This window comes from Chlorocebus sabaeus, chromosome 13 (genome assembly GCF_047675955.1).
Source record: "Chlorocebus sabaeus isolate Y175 chromosome 13, mChlSab1.0.hap1, whole genome shotgun sequence".
Taxonomy (NCBI): Eukaryota; Metazoa; Chordata; class Mammalia; order Primates; family Cercopithecidae; genus Chlorocebus; species Chlorocebus sabaeus.
In genome coordinates this window covers 12,845,230-12,862,645 of record NC_132916.1, presented here as the reverse complement: position 1 = coordinate 12,862,645, position 17,416 = coordinate 12,845,230, and the positions used below count along the sequence as shown (strand labels likewise).

General features: G+C 41.5%; 1 long non-coding RNA gene across 1 annotated transcript; it reads right to left on the bottom strand.

The window, feature by feature from the left end:
• Positions 1 to 1,297: 1,297 nt before the first annotated feature.
• LOC103240791 (uncharacterized) lies at positions 1,298 to 13,253 on the bottom strand. Its single transcript, XR_500145.3, has 4 exons — positions 13,127 to 13,253; positions 12,968 to 13,018; positions 10,283 to 10,356; positions 1,298 to 1,400 (listed from the first exon to the last, which is right to left on the bottom strand). It is a non-coding gene; the product is annotated as an uncharacterized lncRNA (long non-coding RNA).
• Between the last annotated feature and the right edge of the window lie 4,163 nt (positions 13,254 to 17,416).

Genomic DNA, 17,416 nt, shown 5'->3' with positions numbered 1-17,416 from the left:
AGAGAATTCATTAGAAGGTTGTTGAGAGTTTACTAAATCAAGGAGAGGCCTAAGGAACTTGCCTGGGATGACAGTAATGACAGCAGCTTGTTTATGGTTTTTATGTCCTGGTTTTACTTATGAAGGGGGCAAACTGATTCTTAGTACTCCCACCCAAAGTGTTCTCACGAAAGTATTCAGTGCTGGTCCTTTACTCTGCTGAAACTACTGGGAATGCGTCCTCTCTCCTCCTATGCATTCCTCTAGCTGGTTTTAAGGACTTGGTGAGTATATCTGTATTAGGGTTCTCCCTATAAACACAGGCAATCAGCAGTAGAAAGAGAGAGAGGAAGTAGGCCAACAGGATGGAGACCCAGGGAAGAGGAGATGCTGTTGGAGTCTAAAAGTTGTCTATTGGCAGAATTCCCTCTGCTTAGGGGAACATCAGTCTTTCCCTTGAGGTTTTCAGCTGATAGGAAGAGGCCCACCCACACCATGGAGGGTAATCTGCTCTGCCTAAAGTTAACCAATTTAAATGTTAATCTCATCTAAAAAAATACCTTCACAGTAATTTCTAGACTAGCACTTAACCAAACATCTAAGTACCATGGCCTAGCCGAGTTGACATATAACATAACCATCCCAGCATCCAGATGGTTGAATCCAGGACGTGAGCTGGAGCATGAAGGGAGGGAGGAACCCACCTTTACCGCTGTAGGGAGGAGCAGTGGTCGGGGTTCCACCAATAACACTCATGCGGGGGGTGCCCCAGAAGCAGGGAGGGAGACAGGTGCTGCATAGCTTTTTAAAAAGATAAACATTTGGCACAATTACAGTTACAGATAACCAAAAAAAAATTTTTTTTTCTTTACGAAGGACTTGTAAGTTCAGCAGGAAGGCCTCGGTGAGATTTGGAGGCTTGAGTCGTGTAAGCATGGTTTTGTGACTGAATGAAGTGGTAGCTCCCAACCGACACACACCCAGTACTTTCCACTTCTAGCCTTGGCTAGGTTGGGTGACTGCATCCCAAGCCGCTCATCACCCAAGCCAGGAGCTGGCCTTCATCCTGACCCTCCCTCTGGCTCACTGGTGTACCAGCAGTCAACAATCCCACCATCTCCCGTGTCTCTCCCCTCCATCCCTGGGGCCGCCATCCTGACCCAGGTTCTCATCGTCTCTCACCTGCACTCTTACCTGAACCTCCTGGTTGCTCTTTCTTCCCAGCTCCTTCTTTACCATCGCTGACCATCCTTCACATGCCTCCAGGCTTCACTTTCTAATAAACCACCCACACACTGCCGCCCCTCGCCTTGCCAATTACCTGCCTCCATGTGGGCTCCCAGAGTGTGAGAGGGTCTGCTCCAACTTCCAGACGTAGGGGACTCTGGACCCAACCGTCGAATGTGCTGTGATCAGTGGAGCTGCCAGGTCCATCACGTTCCACCACAAATGAGGACAGAACACAGGACACAAATAAAAAGTTGGAAACTATAGAAGTTTAAATAAATAGACCTTTCCCACCTCAGGAGGTGAAATAAAACAGATTCACTCCATTTTGCTCAAAATGTTTTTCTGGATAATATTTTCACTCAATTTGCCTGTCTACAGCCCCTGTTGTATACTCTATTATCTAAACATAAGTTTATGTTAGTCTATCCTACCTTCTTCCGTATTCATTTACATGTATTTTCAACCATTCAACAAAGTTTTGTTGAGTGCCTATCCTCTGTCAGGCACTAGGTCAGGTGCTGAGTATACCCAGAAGTGTAAGATCGGGGCTATCTATTGTGGCTTCACACGTACATCAATTTTTCCTGGCCACAGGCTGGGTATGAAGCAAGCACCTGTCGCAGTAATAGGCACTCAACCCACTGTAATCTGTGAGTTGAAAGTTATTATTTGAATATTTTATTGGAATTTCATACAGAAAAATTAATAAAAATTATGGCTATCTCTTTCATCAGACTCTTAACAAGAAAGGATAAACAGCCGAAACAGTGTTAGCCTAAAATTGAGCTACTCTATAAATTCTCATCATTTTAAAAAGAAAAAATAGAAGGCATTTCTTTTCCTTGGCTTCTTGTTCTGCTCTGGTTGGTAAAGCCATCACCTCCTTATTTCTGTTCCTCCATTTCTGCATGTGCCGTAGGTTACTGAGTTGCCTATCTTCAACAGATGTGACAGTTACTCAAACCCTCCAAAATATTTGATCATTGTGGGGAGAAGCACATTTGTGAAACATTATTCCATGGATATAATTTTGGCTTTGCAACATTTAGTGGAAAAAATAAAGGAAGCATCCTGACGTTTTCCTCTAAATACTCACATGGTCTACAACTCTAAAATGAATCTCATTTAAAAAAATATAAAGCAAATCAAACATCCATCTGTATCCTACCCTCTACCAAATAATCTTAAAATCAAGTAAAAACTGGCAGCTGGTAGCATGCAAACCAACCGTTTGTTTGTTTTGATGTAGTCAGAAGCAGACGATTTAAATCACCTGCCAAACATTTACTTTGTTTCTGAAATTTAAATGCAGTTGTCATGGCAACACAACATTTGGATGATCTGAAAACTGGGACAACTACATTTTTGGACCCAACCTCCTTTCTATGTCAATCTAAACAATATATAAATATATATTTTGACTTCAGCCCTGGAAAAGCCCAGTACAGTTCTTGCAAAAATGTAATTACTAATCACCAACAGTGAGAATACCTGTAGGAAGATTGAACACCTTTCCCAAGATGGTTCCAACTGATTATTCCAACTGCCTTCCACTGGCCCTGCTCGGCCCCTCCACTCTGGCCCAGCTGCCTTCCTACCCAGTCCTTTAATGAGTTACCTGCATTCCTACCATTGCCCTTTCTTGGCTTCACCCTGTGCCTTTCCAACCTAAAGGAAGGCTCTTTCCTCTTCACACCATCTAAGTAATTTCCTTCCATCCTTCAAAGATAGGAGCAGCTGTCATTTCCTCCTTAAGCCTCCCTTGACCATGACAGTTCACACTCTTTACTGCACAGCGATAGGAAAAGGACTCTATCTGAGTGGGGTAGGGAGAAGGGAGACCCTTCACTTCCTCAACATTTAAAAAATGTGGCTGTTGCAATTGCATTCTAACTGATCCCCAAGTCATGAGTCACTTTCTTCTACAATACATTATTAGATCTACCAGAATTATTATAAAATAAATTTGATCATGTTTCTCTGTCACTTAAAACATTCAGTTGTAAATCCTAAAATGATGAAAGATCTAAAACTCAGGTCCCAGAAACATGGCATATTTAGCTAATGCAGACCCTACTCTTTCTTTATCACATCTCCCCACAAACACATAGAAACACTACATAAAATATAGCAAAATTATTTAAAATGCATAGCTGAGCTCAAAAGCTCAAGTACCAGAAATAAAGAAGGAACTTAATGTCAGAATGAGAAGTAAATTTATAACTTGAGGTCTCAGATATTGGGATGAGGTCAGGAATTGGATTTGCATTTAGGCCCCAAAGGCTAGGGGAGGGATTTTAATACTCAAGTAAAGGCAGGAGGTGTCATCCTGGGCCCACACGAGGTAAAGAGCTGGAACTAAGACCCCAAAATAAACTAAGACTCTGGAGAAGCTATCCTTTCAATGGAAGAGGGATTTAAAAAAACTCTATATTTTCCCAAGAAAACAACAATAAAGTGTACCCTAGCCAGGGTCCTGAAAGGAAAAAGATTCCCAGTGAAATACTGAAGTTCCAAACCTGCATTATGCAGAGGTGTGGAGTCAAAATTTACAGTGCCTTCATTGTGTGAAAATTTACAAGCTAAATTTTAATATGAAAATTAGTCTCACACTGGTGAAATCTCTGGTTACCTGGCAGAATAAAATATAAAATACTTCCCAAAGATATTTTCTTAGTTGAAAATACAAGTGACTTTCTCAGGAAAAAAAAAAAAAAAAAATCCTAAAGAAATGAGCTCAGAAACAAAAACTATAAACCGCAGGAAGAAACAATTCACCACAGACACAATAAACAAAAAGATTAGCAAGAACTTGATATTACAGTAGAACTGGAAATGGCTGGTAAAGTAAGTCTTTAAAATTATATTTTAAAAAGATATCATCATTTAAAAATAGGACTATGTAACCAGATCCATATAGCTCCTCTAGAAATAAAAATATATATTTTTTGAAATTTAAAATTCAATTGCTAGGTTAACAACAGATTGGACTTACTAAGGAAAGACCTGGATGTTTAAGAAATATCCTGGAGTACAACATAGAAAGATAAAGAGATGGGAAAAATGTAAACAGGTTAAAAGACTTAGAAGATAAACTCAAAGGTCTAATATACATCTCCATCAGTTAGCTTTTGTTGCCTAACAAACCACTGTATGTCTGTTTATGATGTTTTTGCCTCTCAACTCCAAATTCACCCTTTTTGCCAACTCTGTGAAAATGGATCTGAGCCCTTTAAACAGGTTTTCTTTGCCATATAGCTTGATATTAAGCTACGTCAGTAGAGGGCACCTGGAAGAGCAAGGAGTTTTTCCCTTTCTTCTGGTACGCTCATGATGTGCATGGCTTCCTTAGAAGTGAGTTCCTGATGTGTGGGCAGTGTGCCCAGCACCAGGCTTCTACAGGTCTCTCATCTTCTCCAGAGCACAGATCCTGCAGGGCGCAGCCACGAGCAGCACTTAATGCCCGGAAAACATCAGAGAATACATATGTCAACAGTAATTGGAATAAAAGAAAGGACATTGCTAATGATTTTATAGACATTAAAAGGATAATAGGAGAATATTATTAATAGCATAATGTTAATTAATTTGGTAATTTAGATGAAATGAAAAATTCCTTGAAAGACACATATTGCCAAAACTGAATCAAAGTAAAAAAAAAAAAAAAGGATGCAAATAAATCTCTATCAGCCAAAGAAATTGAATTGGTAATAAAAAATCTTCCCATTAAAAAGAAAAGCTTAGACCTTTGACTCTATCGGGTCACTTAACATTAACCAAAAATGTTCAAGATAATAATACTGTGTTGGCAGAAGATTAGACTTACAGACTGACGGAACAGGATAGAGAGCCCTGAAACAGACCTCATATTGATGCTTAACAAAATTTTCCAGGCATTTCAATGGGGGAAAAGACAGTCCTTTCAACAAATGGTGTCTTAACAACTGGATGTTTGCATATTTAAAAAAATGAACCCCAATCTTTAGCTCATATCATACACAGAAATTAGCTCAGAATGGTTCATGGACCTAAATGTAAGAGCTAAAGCCATAAAACAAATGAGAAAATCTTCATGATCTCATGGTAGGCAAAGATTTCTTAGAGCATAAACTGTAAAAGAAAAAAATGATAAGTTGGACTTATTTTGGTTTTTGAAAGATACCATTGAAAATAAAAAGGCAAGAAATATATGAAAAGGAATTTGGGGAAAATATTTACAAAATAAGTATCTGATAAAGAACATATATAAAACAGATTAAGAATTTTGCCTCTAAATAACAGGAGAACCCAATTTTAAAATGCGCAAAAGATTTGAACAGATACTTCACAAAAGATGCTATATTATATGATGCTCAACATCGTTAGTTACCAGGGAAACGCAAATGAAAACAATGAGATGTAACTGCATGCACAGAACGACAAAAACTAAAAAGACTGACAGTACCATGTGTTGGTGAAGATGTGGAGCAACTAGAACTCTCACACGTTGCTGTTGGGAATTGGAAAGGAAAATGGTATAGTCATTTTGGAACACTATGTCATCTTACTATACAGTTGAACATCCTCTTATTATATGATCACTCAGTTTCATTTCTAGGTCCATACTCACGAGAAATAAAAACACACGTCTACAAAACACTGGTATGCAATGTTTATAGTAGCATTATTCACTACAGCCCTTAACTGGAAACAGCCCAAATGTCTATCAAGGAGTAAATAAATAAATAAATTGTGGCATATCCATTGAACAAAATACTACTTGGCAATAAATAAGAATGACAGCTGATATACACAACTGCGTGAATGAATTTTTAAAAATATCATGCTAAGTAAAAGAAGCCTGCCACAAAATACTACATACAGTATGGTTTAATTTGTATAGCATTATATTATAAAAGACAAAAATATAATGACGGAAAGTGGGCTGTGTGGGACAAGAGTTGGAGATAGAAAATTGATTACAAGTGGATATGAGGAAACTTGCTTGGAGGTTTTATATTTCCCTGTGGGGGTGGTAACTTGTCTGTATATATTTCAAAACTCGATGAATTAAACACTTAAAATCACTGAATTGTATTGTATATAAATTACTCCCTAATAAAGCTGTTGGGAAAAAATTCCAAGGTCTTTTGTGATACTGTTGAGCTGTGGAATCAATTAACTATAAAATCTGCCCAGGCTACTTGCAAGCGAAGTCATTCTAATCAACCTAACTGATAACCGTTCCCTTAACTCTTCGGTTATTGCATTGTAACTATTTGCTTATTGTTCCTTTCTCCACTGACTTATGAAATCTTCAGGAATGGAACCCTTGATGTTGGTTTTTGTTTTTTTTTTTTTTTTCTGTCTAACATACAGAAGGAATTTTGCACATTCCTGCTGAATAGCAATTGATGCGCTCTCTCTCTCCGGCAAAGCTCATTTAAAACTATAGTTTGGCTGGGCGCAGTGGCTCATGCCTGGAATCCCAGCACTTTGAGAGTTCAAGACTGGAGCATCACTTGAGTCCAGGAGTTAAAGACCAGCCTAGGCAACATAGTGAGCTTCCATTTCTAAATAAAAAATAGAAAAAATTATCCAGGTGTGGTGGTACACACCTGTAGTCCCAACTACTCAGGAAGCTAAGGTGGGAGAATCACTCGAGCCCAGGAATTGCAGGCTACAGTTAACTATGATACCATCACTGCACTCCAGCAGGACCCTGTCAAGGAAAAACAAAACAAAACAAAAAATAACCAAAACTATAGTTTGATACTATTTTTTTTCCTTGAATCACCTTTTATTGATGCCTGTGTTTCCTCACTCCTTATTAATGAAACAAAAGATTTACCTTCCTTAAAGTGAGTAAAGATGCAACTAACACCAACTCACAAAAAAAGAAAAGTACAGTTTTCTTGGAGTCATGAGGAGACAAAATGCTTGAGTCTAAAGAGTGGCTTGATGAAAATCAGTTTGCATTTGTGTCACCTCCAGAGATGGTTCTCCTGGGCTCCTTAAGAGGTCTTCAGACTTAAGGTCATTAGTGCAGTCTATGCTAGAGCCACAATTAGGGATCACCCCACTCTGCCATCCAGAAGATATGATGGTGTATTGCTGTACAAATTATTCAATATACTATAGTTGCTTAAAAAATAAAAAAGCATTATTGGAGTAGAGGCTAGTTGCTATAAATGCAGTGTAAGATGATTAGGAAGGTAAAAGAAAATGTACAAAGATAAGATAGGGAATAAGTGTGGGCTACCTTCAAATGTGGAAGTTAGCGATAATGGAGGTCATTGGACTACAAACTTTGGGACTCCACAGGGAACTCATTTTTTAAAAAGTCGGAGTCAAAGGTGATCCTAAGATTTCATGCTTGAGGGGAGAACATGGTGATTCCTTAAGCAAAATGTGCCTTGTTAAGTCTTTCATTCCCAGTAATTAATATAAAGTTATATTGATGATCTAGGGCCACAAAACAAATTACCTCATTATTCAGCAGCTTAAAACAACAGACATTTATTTGGGGCATGACTTAACTGGGTACCTCTGGCTGAAAGTCACTCTCGAGATTGCAGTTAGGTGTTACCCAGGGCTTATCTCAAGGCTCTAGGGCTGGAGAATTTATATGCAAGCTCCATCATGTGACTGTTGGCAGTCACAGTAAATTGGAAATCACAGTAATATCCAAACTTAGTCAGGTTTTTGCAGGCTGACCTCAGTTCCTTGGCCATGGAACTCTCTCCAATGGCTGCCTAGATATCCTCATGACACAGTAGCTGGTGATCAGAAAGAGAAAGACAGGGAATCATAGAGCAACCAAGATGGAAACCACAGTCTTTTTATAACCTAATCTTGGAAGTGACACCCATCCCTTCAACCCTATTCCATTCATTAAAAATATTTCAATAAGTTCAGCTCACATTCCAGGGGAAGGGATTTTAAAGGGAATGAATGGGGGAAAAGGGTATCATTGGGAGCTGTCTTAGAGGCTGCCTACCACAAAAATCTAGTGGGCTCTCAACAAATATATGTCCAATTAATGAAAGAGCTAGGAAATAGAGAAACAACAGTAAGACTGGGAGAAAATTTTGTGAGATTAATTTAGTTACATGTTTAATTTTGTGTCCCTGTGTGAGATTATGGCAGACAGTGTATTTATCAAACCCATTTCCTTCTTCCTCTGGACATACGACTAGACTGCACTTCCAGCCTTGCTTGAAACTTAGATGACGCGAAGTGCTTGGACCTGGCCAGTGTAAAGTGGGTGTAAATGGTTTCCCTCCTCCAGCCAGATGCTGATGTGATGATCCGGTGAAGGCCTCTGAAGACTTAGGGGATGGTACAGCCACTAAATGGAAAAGCCTGGGTCCCTGAATGACTGTGCAGAGCAGGACTCTCCCCAGCCTCCCAACCAACCAATATCTTTGGGAGTGGGGGAAATTTTAAGTTAAGCCACTGAAATTTGGGGGTTATTTGTTGTAATAGACAAGATACTATAAGATATTACAAAAATAGAGTAATTAAGACAAAGTGGTATTGACACAGAGATAGGAAATACAGCAATAGAATGGAATCTGCAAGCCAGAAACATGTAGTGTGATGCAGTTGGCATTGCAGATCAGAGAGGATACAGTGGTTTTGTTGGTTAATGATGATTAATTGACTGATTAGCCATGTTTAAGAAATTGAAGATAAATTTCCATCACCGTGCACAAAAACAATCCCACAATGACTTAAAGGTCAACATAGTTACTGTTAGTGATCACAGTGATCTGTGTGCAAGAAAAAAAAAAAAAGGAAAAGGATAGAGTACAAAATTCCTACAAAGAATTTCTGAAAGTCAAAATTCATACAGTAAATGGCAGAATTGCCATGTACTGCCAATTTCTGTCAGACCCAGTCAGACACCCGAGGCCTCCCTCCAGGACTCCGTCCTGTTTCTGTCATGACATCCACTCTTGCCAGTGATTTGTCAGCCACTGCAAACCCCAAAAGGTCATATTCTCTTCCCCAGCACTCACAGCATAAACTAACCCTTGGTAGAGAGCCCAGGGTCATGTGTTCTCACAGCACACACTAGCCCTGGGTTTGAAAGCCAAAAAGATCAGGAGGTAGAGGGTGTGGGGACGGCGGCTCAGTGCAGAGTTATCCCCAAGAGGAGAGGAATTTACAACCCTCAGGGCTCCATGAGGAAGACAGGAGACCTCAAAAGGGGTCAGCAGCACCTCTCCTCATTCCTCAGAGGGTCTCAAGAGTTGTCAGCAGTGTGCTTTGGGTCCTTTGTGGTTGCCAGATACTGTCAAAAGACGTAATTACAACAAATTTAGTGTCAAGATCCTAACTGGCTTTTATTTGCAATTCTAGAATCAGGCAACGCTTCATGGTACGCTATAGAATATGCTTTAGAGCAGAGGACTTGGGCTTTCTAGACAGAAAAGGGGTGAGGAAAGCAGTATCAGAGAACAAAACGCACACTGGTCCTTTCAAAGTTACTGTCCTTGTAAAGATTAAAGCAGAAGGAACTTCCTTACTGGCTTGTTTGGGAATTTGCTATTATCTGTCTCTCTCCTGATTTTTTGGAAGGTCAGATAAACAACGTAGTTTTGGCTTGGTGGCACTCAAACTTCAGCGTGAGTCATTCCATTCTGGTTTGGTCTCTCAGGCCTAGTGCAGGAGCTCAGTCCAAACCAATGGCTTCCAGTAAATGTTATTTAACAGTTCCAAGTTCTTAGAGAAGGGAAGGGAGGAAATATTTCAGAACAGTGTGACTATAACCACTGGACAAATAAATGCCTTCAACTACAATAAGAGCCTTTTAACTGGTCTTCCTCTAGAGCGGGCTTGCCCCAAAGCATCCTACATGCCACTGCCAAATCTTCCAAAAACATTACTAAGATAATTTTTAATGGTTTCCCATGGCCTTCCAATGTCATAATCTGTCCTCTACCCATCCTTCTAGACTTATTCCCACATGACAACTTCTGAGCCAGTAAACACGGTCTAGCCGATGTCAGGGAAATGCAGCCTAAACTGCTTCCTTGTTGTGTCTTGATTCATGCCATCCTTCCTCCTTGAAAAATGGAGAATTTACCTGTCTTTCAGGAAAGCTCAGATCACACCTTCTTTTGAAGTTTCCTGATTATTCCAATGGTAAGCGACAACTATCTGTGAAAAAAAACAATTGTCAGGGCCAGTGTCATGGGCCTGTACAGTTCACAAGGCCTCAAGAATAAAAGGCCCCATGGTTGGTTTAATTCTCTTCTGCTGTTTTGAAATTCTCAATACTTTTTTGACGAGGGGCCCTGCATTTTCATTATGCTGTGGCCTACAAATTATGCAGCCAGTCCTGATAACCATGTCCACTGAGGAAATAACTTGTATCCCTATCTTAAGTGATTTGGGCTGCCAGATCAGAGATATCCAATGCCTTACAGAGTTAGTAACCACAGTACAAAAATACTCACTTCCCCTCCATTTCTGTCTAGTCAATCTATTGACTATCAGGCCAGTTTTATGCAAGAGATCAATAGGTCCTTAATCCCCCCTTTCTCCCCGATACAATTATATTTTCAAAAGAATATGCTAACTTAGTCTGTAATTGCCAAGTTTCAGTGAAGGCTTGGAGGCTGTGGCTGATCGCAAGGCTGGCGCTGGGGTTGGTGTGCCGGAGTTTGAGGCAAGAGCAGTGTGGTTTGACTGATTTCCCTAAATTGTTCTGCTCTTCACTGCTTTTTCTCCTTCTTTATTTCTGTAACCACAGGTTCTCTAAAACACAGGTGTTTCTCTTTTCTCCCAGTGGTTCTCATAGCCATAATAGGAGAGTTTTGTTTTCAGGAAGGAGCAGAGGACACTAAGTAAGAGTGAATAGCCAGCCAGGGCTGTCTGTTTTGTTTTGTTTTGTTTTGTTTTTGAGACAGTATCTCACTCTGTTGCCCAGACTGGAGTGCACTGGCCTGATCTTGGCTCACTGTAGCCTGTTTCCTGGGCTCGAGAAATCCTCCTACCTCCCACTTCAGCCTCCCAAGTGGCTGGGACTGGAGGCACACGCCACCACGCCTAGCTAAATTTTATTTTTTGTAGAGACAGGGTGTTACTCTGTTGTTTGGGCTGGTGTTGAACTCCTGGACTCAAGCAATACTCCCACCTACCAAAGTGTCAGGATAACGGGCATGAGCTGCCACACCTGGCCCAGGGCTCTCTTAGGGTGTTAGGAGGAAGGTTTTCTTTTTCTCATGAGATTTTAAGTTCTAGGAGCACAAAATGCGTTTTTCAAGACTTTGAGCTTATCTACTATAGCACTTTGTACACTGTAGGCTCTCAATAGATAGCTTAGGCATGAAATAAGAAGCAGCTAATACACATATACACCATGGAATACTTCACAACCATAAAAACGGATGAGTTAATGTCCTTTGCAGGGACATGGATGAAGCTGGAAAACATCATTCTCAGCAAACTAGCACAGGAAGAGAAAACCAAACACCGCATGTTTTCACACATAAGTGGGAGTTGAACAATGAAAACACATGGACACAGGGAGGGGAACATCACACACCAGGGCCTGTCGGGGGCTGGGGGGGCCAGGGGAGGGATAGTATTAGGAGAAATACCTAACGTAGATGACAGGTTCATGGATGCAGCAAACCACCACGGCACATGTATACCTATGTAACAAACCTGCACATTCTGCACATGTATCCCAGAACTTAAAGTATAATAATAATAATAAGCAGCAGCTAATAGACCACACTAGCCATGAGAGGAACCCCTGTTTCCTAAACTCCTTGAGTGCCAAGCACCAGGCCAGGGCTCTTGTGTGCATCCCTCCAGTCAATGAACACACAATTGCCCCCTGAAAACCACCCCCTTACTGTGCAATATTGACACGGGAGGTAACAGGTAGATCATAACTATTTATAAGAACCATCTGTGTTTCTAAACAGTCATTTACTTAATATTTTTTAAATTAAGCTAGAATTTCTAAAGAGTATAACATTAAATTTGTTACCTGTTTTGAAACTAATGCAGTTTGTATTTCCTGAAATTGTGAGCTTTATGTACTCATTTACTTAAAAGGATATTTTGCATTTTGACATTTTCTTACTTCATCAAAGTTTTAATGATTTTAAAATGCAGAAAAGTTACTGATGTGCCTGGAAAAATCCTAAGAAACTAGAGTTAGGAACATTCTCTAGACACGTAAAAGAAGAGATGAAATGCACCAAGGGACTGAAATGAAATACAGTGGGGTAAAAGAAAGAGAATATTGAGGAATGAAATGAATGACTGAAAATAAAAAGAAGAAAGAAATGCCACAGGAGTGAGCAAATACAGATACTGGGTGTGATCAATACCCTGTAGTCATTGGAAAACAGCATCTTGGGAGATTTGTTACAGAACTGAGAGCTGCAAGAAGATATTGGCCACCACCAGCATGAAGCCTAGCACATCGTTGTAATAACTATTAAGATCTGTTAGAACTTTCTGCTACTCCAGTTAAAGTGAGTTTCACAGAATCTTCAAAACAAAGCCAGGACAATATTGCTATGCTATTGACTGAATGTTTGTGTCCTCCTTAAATTCAGATGTTGAAATCCTAACCCCTAATGTAATGGTATTTGGAAGTGAGGCCTTTGGGAGGTGATCAGGTCATGAGGACAGAGCTCTCATGATTGGAATTATGCCTCATAAAAGAGATCCCACAGCGCTCGCTCACCCTTCCACCACGTGAGGACACAGCGAGAAGACAGCTGTCCAGGAACCAGGGGGCACTCACCAGACCATGAATCTGCTGGCGCCTTGATGTTGGACTTTTCAGCCTCCAGAACTGTGAAAAACAAACATTCGTCGTTACTAAGCCAGCCTATGGTATTCTGTTATAGCAGCCTGAACAGACAAAGACAGACATTGGTACTGAGGATCAAGATGAAAGTACCTGCTCAAGTTCACACAGGTGACAAGCAGCAGAAGTGAGTTTCAAGCCAAGGATGCCTAATGCCAGGGCCAAGGCCATCTCTTCAGCACTCAGCACTCAGCAGTGGGTGCGCTTTCTGATCAAAGTCCTGGGAAGGAAGAACAGGACTCACGAGAGATGGAGGATGTAATTTGCAGTGTCTGGCTCTAAATCATGGCAGTCACAGCAAAAGTCCTGTATTTGTATTTAGCAAGCACTGACATTAGAGTTGCCTTCCATAAAGCAAGGATATGAGAGTGCGTCAGAGTGCGCTAGCATGTTAAGTGGGGCTTTTAGCTTTAAAAGTAGCACTTGAGCCAGGCGCGGTGGCTCACGCCTGTAATCCCAGCATGTTTGGAGGTCGAGGCCAGTGGATCACAAGGTCAGGAGTTTGAGACCAGCCTGGCCAAAGAGACCAGACTGGCCGATATGATGAAACCCCATCTCTACTAAAAATACAAAAATTAGCCGGGCATGGTGGCAGGTGCTGTAACCCCAGTTACTCGGGTGGCTGAGGCAGGAGAATTGCTTGAACCCGGGAGGTGGAGGTTGCAGTGAGTCAAGATCGCATACTGCACTCCAGCCTGGGTGACAGAGGGAGATCGACTCTAAATAAATAAATAAATAAGGTAGCACTTGAGCCCTGGAGGTCAAGATTACAGTGAGCCGTGATTGTATCATTGCTTTACAGCCTGGGCAACAAAGTGAGACCCTGTCTCAAAAATAAAAAAAAAGAACTCTCTATAGTTTGCGTATTAGTCAGGGTTCTCTAGAGGGGACAGAACTAATAGGATATATATATATGTGTATATACACACATACACATACACACACATATATATATATATGAGTTTATTAACTCACATGATCACAAGGTCCCACAATAGGCCGTCTGCAAGCTGAGGGGCAAGGAGAGCCAGTCTGAGTCCCAAAACTGAAGAACTTGGAGTCTGATGTTCAAGGGCAGGAAGCATCCAGCACAGGAGAAAGACATAGGCTGGGAGGCTAGGCCAGTCCAGTCTTTTCACGTTTTTCTGCCTCCTTTATATTTTAGCTGTGCTGGCAGCTGATTAGATGGTGCCCACCCAGACTAAGGGTGGGTCTGCCTTCCCCAGCCCACTGACTCAAATGTTAATCTCCTTTGGCAACACCCTCACAGGCACACCCAGGATCAATACTTTGCATCTTTCAATCCAGTCAAGTTGACACTCAGTTTTAACCATCACAGTTTGTAACTTGAGCAATGACATGTGAACTAGCAAAATGTCCTATATCCACTGTTACTTCTTTGTGCCCAATCAATGAATGCAAGTATGTCTCCGAGGACTCATGCCAGCCTGTCCATCACCGGTCAAAGAATTAAAACAATATCCTACAGCAAAGTTTCAGGAGACACCAGGGATCCTACAAGCTGGGACTTCATTTGGGAAGCCAAGTGGTGAGCCAATCCTCTATTGCTGCCCTCACCTCACAGCTCAGTCCTTACGGGAGTCAGAACTACCCAAACTCAGCAAACCGTCTAGTACAGAACCTTGAGCAAATGGTTCCTGTTCCAGTCTAACGCTGCCTGCTGCTGCCGCCTCTGCCATCTATGCAGCCTCCCCAGCCTCCAGTCTCTCTCTGCCCATGCCAATTGTCCCTTTCTGGACTGCTCAGGTCCTAGCAGTCAGATTTCTGCTCAATTTCTAGCTCTGGACACTATGTCCCGTTACTGTGTATGGCTCTGTGTTTCCCAGACGATGGAGAGAGAAATGTGACTTAGTCAAAATGGAACAAAAATTAAAACCAACCAATCAGCTAGCCAACTAAAACACACACAATTTTAAAACCATACACTTTCATACATACACTCAGCTAGTCTAATACCACGGGGACACATACGAAAAAAAACCTCTCCTGCTTCTCTTTATCCCCATAAAGTTTCTTCAGAGCACTTATAAAAGCACCTGGCACATTAGACATTTATTTGTAGTTTATTGCCTTCCCCCACCCTCTACTGATTGTAAGTTCTAAGAGAGCAGGGACTTTTATCTCCCTCACCTTTAACAGCGTCCCGTCCAATGTGAGGACGTCATACATTTATTAGAATTGGAATGACACCAGCTGCACTCCTTTCCACTCTTTATTTTCAAGGTCACCCCCTGAGGTTTTCTTTAACCTCATTGAACTCACACCCTAAAGTCAGAGGAAGAGGTATCCCCTTGTGCCAGACCCAGGCTGACTATATTATTACACACTCTTCTCATCCTTCGAGCCTTAGATGAGGTGACCATCACACATTTTCACTCCATTCCACATTAGTTTCCGGAGCTGCACTTTCCCACATTAGTTTCCCATCAGTTGACCAAGCATTTAGTTGGGCTCTGAGCTCTTAAAAACATAAGGAGAATCTAATTTTGAATAAAAACACCGGGCCATACTGAACAAACCCAGGGAAGAAGTGGTGGTCATTCTTTTCCTGTCCCCCCAGCTGTGTGGCTGGACGAGGCTTCCTGCAAATCCTAATCACTTTACCTCCTCTGATATGATTAAATAAAAAAAGCTGGGGTACAAAGCCTAAACAGAGTGGCTCTGTTGCTCTGGCTACACATCTTTTTCTTTTCAAAGTGCAATCTAGTAATAACCAAAAGCAGTCTGCAAATGCAAATCCAACTGTTTAACTAATTGTGTTCTCACCCCTGGAGTAATGGAAGCTCATGCTGTAGAGGAAAATCTGAACTTCGCATGACCCAGGGTTCTGGGTTCTCAAGGCAGGCCTGCATAGAGCATCAGCTCTGAGGAAGCTCGCTCAAAGGAAGGAGGTGGACCAAAGAGAGATGTGCATGGGTGATCAAGTGGGAACAGAAGACAAATGCCATGGCTGGTACAGTGGCTCATGCCTGTAATCCCAGCACTTTGGGAGGCTGAGGCAGGCGGATCACTTGGGATAAGGAGTTTGAGACCAGCCTGGCCAATATAGAGCGAAACCCCATCTCTACTAAAAATACAAAAAAAAAAAAAAAAAAAAAAAAATAGCCAGGCATGGTGGCGGGTGCCCGTAATCCCAGCTACTGGGGAGAGTGAGGCAGGAGAATCACTTGAACTCGGGAGGTGGAGGCTGCAGTGAGCCAAGATCGGGCCACTGCACTCCAGCCTGGGTGACAGAGCAAGACCCACTCTCTTTCTCTCTATATATAAATATATTCTATGAAAGTAGGTCTCCTCTATAACAACATTCATGAAGTAATGTTGATTTTGACTGACATATATAAAAATAAAACTCCTAAGTTTGGCAGTATTTACTGGAGATATACTACCCGATTCATTACTAAAAATGTGATAAAGAGTTTAGTTATGTTCGCGGTATGGTTTGTTGTGGAAGGGCACACGTTTATCTCTTTTTTCTTTTTGAGAGAGAGTCTTGCCCACGCTGGAGTGCAGTGGCTCAATCTTGGCTCATTGCAACCTCCGCCTCCCAGGTTCAAGTGATTCTCCTGCCTCAGCCTCCTGAGTAGCTGGGACTACAGGCGCGCCACCATGCCCAGCTAATTTTGTATTTTTAGTAGAGAAGGGGTTTCACCATGTTGGCCAGAATGGTCTTGATCTCTTGACCTCGTGACCCACCCAACTCAGCCTTCCAAAATGCTGGGATTACAGGCGTGAGCCATAGCACCCGGCCACGTTTATCTCTTTTTATGTACTTTTTTGTTTGTTTGACAGTCTTGCTCTTTTTTAAACAACAACAACAATAAACCTTCTAGAAATGAGGTCTCACTATGTTGCCCAGGCTGGTGTTGAACACCTAGGCTCAGGCAATCCTTCCATCTCAGCCCTCCACCATTACTTCTAAACAATAAAACCAGTGTTATGGAATAGTTCGGGTGGGAAAAGCTTGAAGTCTCTGGTCTTCTTGCTTTCATGGTGCCGGGTGCCCAGGATGACTATTTGCATAGGATTTGCCAGATGAGCGTGTGGAAAGGCGTGTCTTCACAGGTGTGCCCCTAACTTTGTGCCTTCCTATCAAGGGACGCATGGTTGAAGGGCTGCAGAGAGAGCTGTACCCAGGCTTCACATTTAAAAGAATATGGAAAACTCATTACTTACAACATTGCCTGAGTTCAAATCCTGGCTTTTCCACATACTAGTGCGTACTCTTAGCCAAGTTATTTCTTCCATTGTTTATTAAAATATAACTTCTGTTTTTAAATGAAGTCATACATACACATGGTCAAAAACTTTGACAACAGGATCTGGTGAATCTTTCTCAGAAGTTTTCTAGGCATGTATAACATA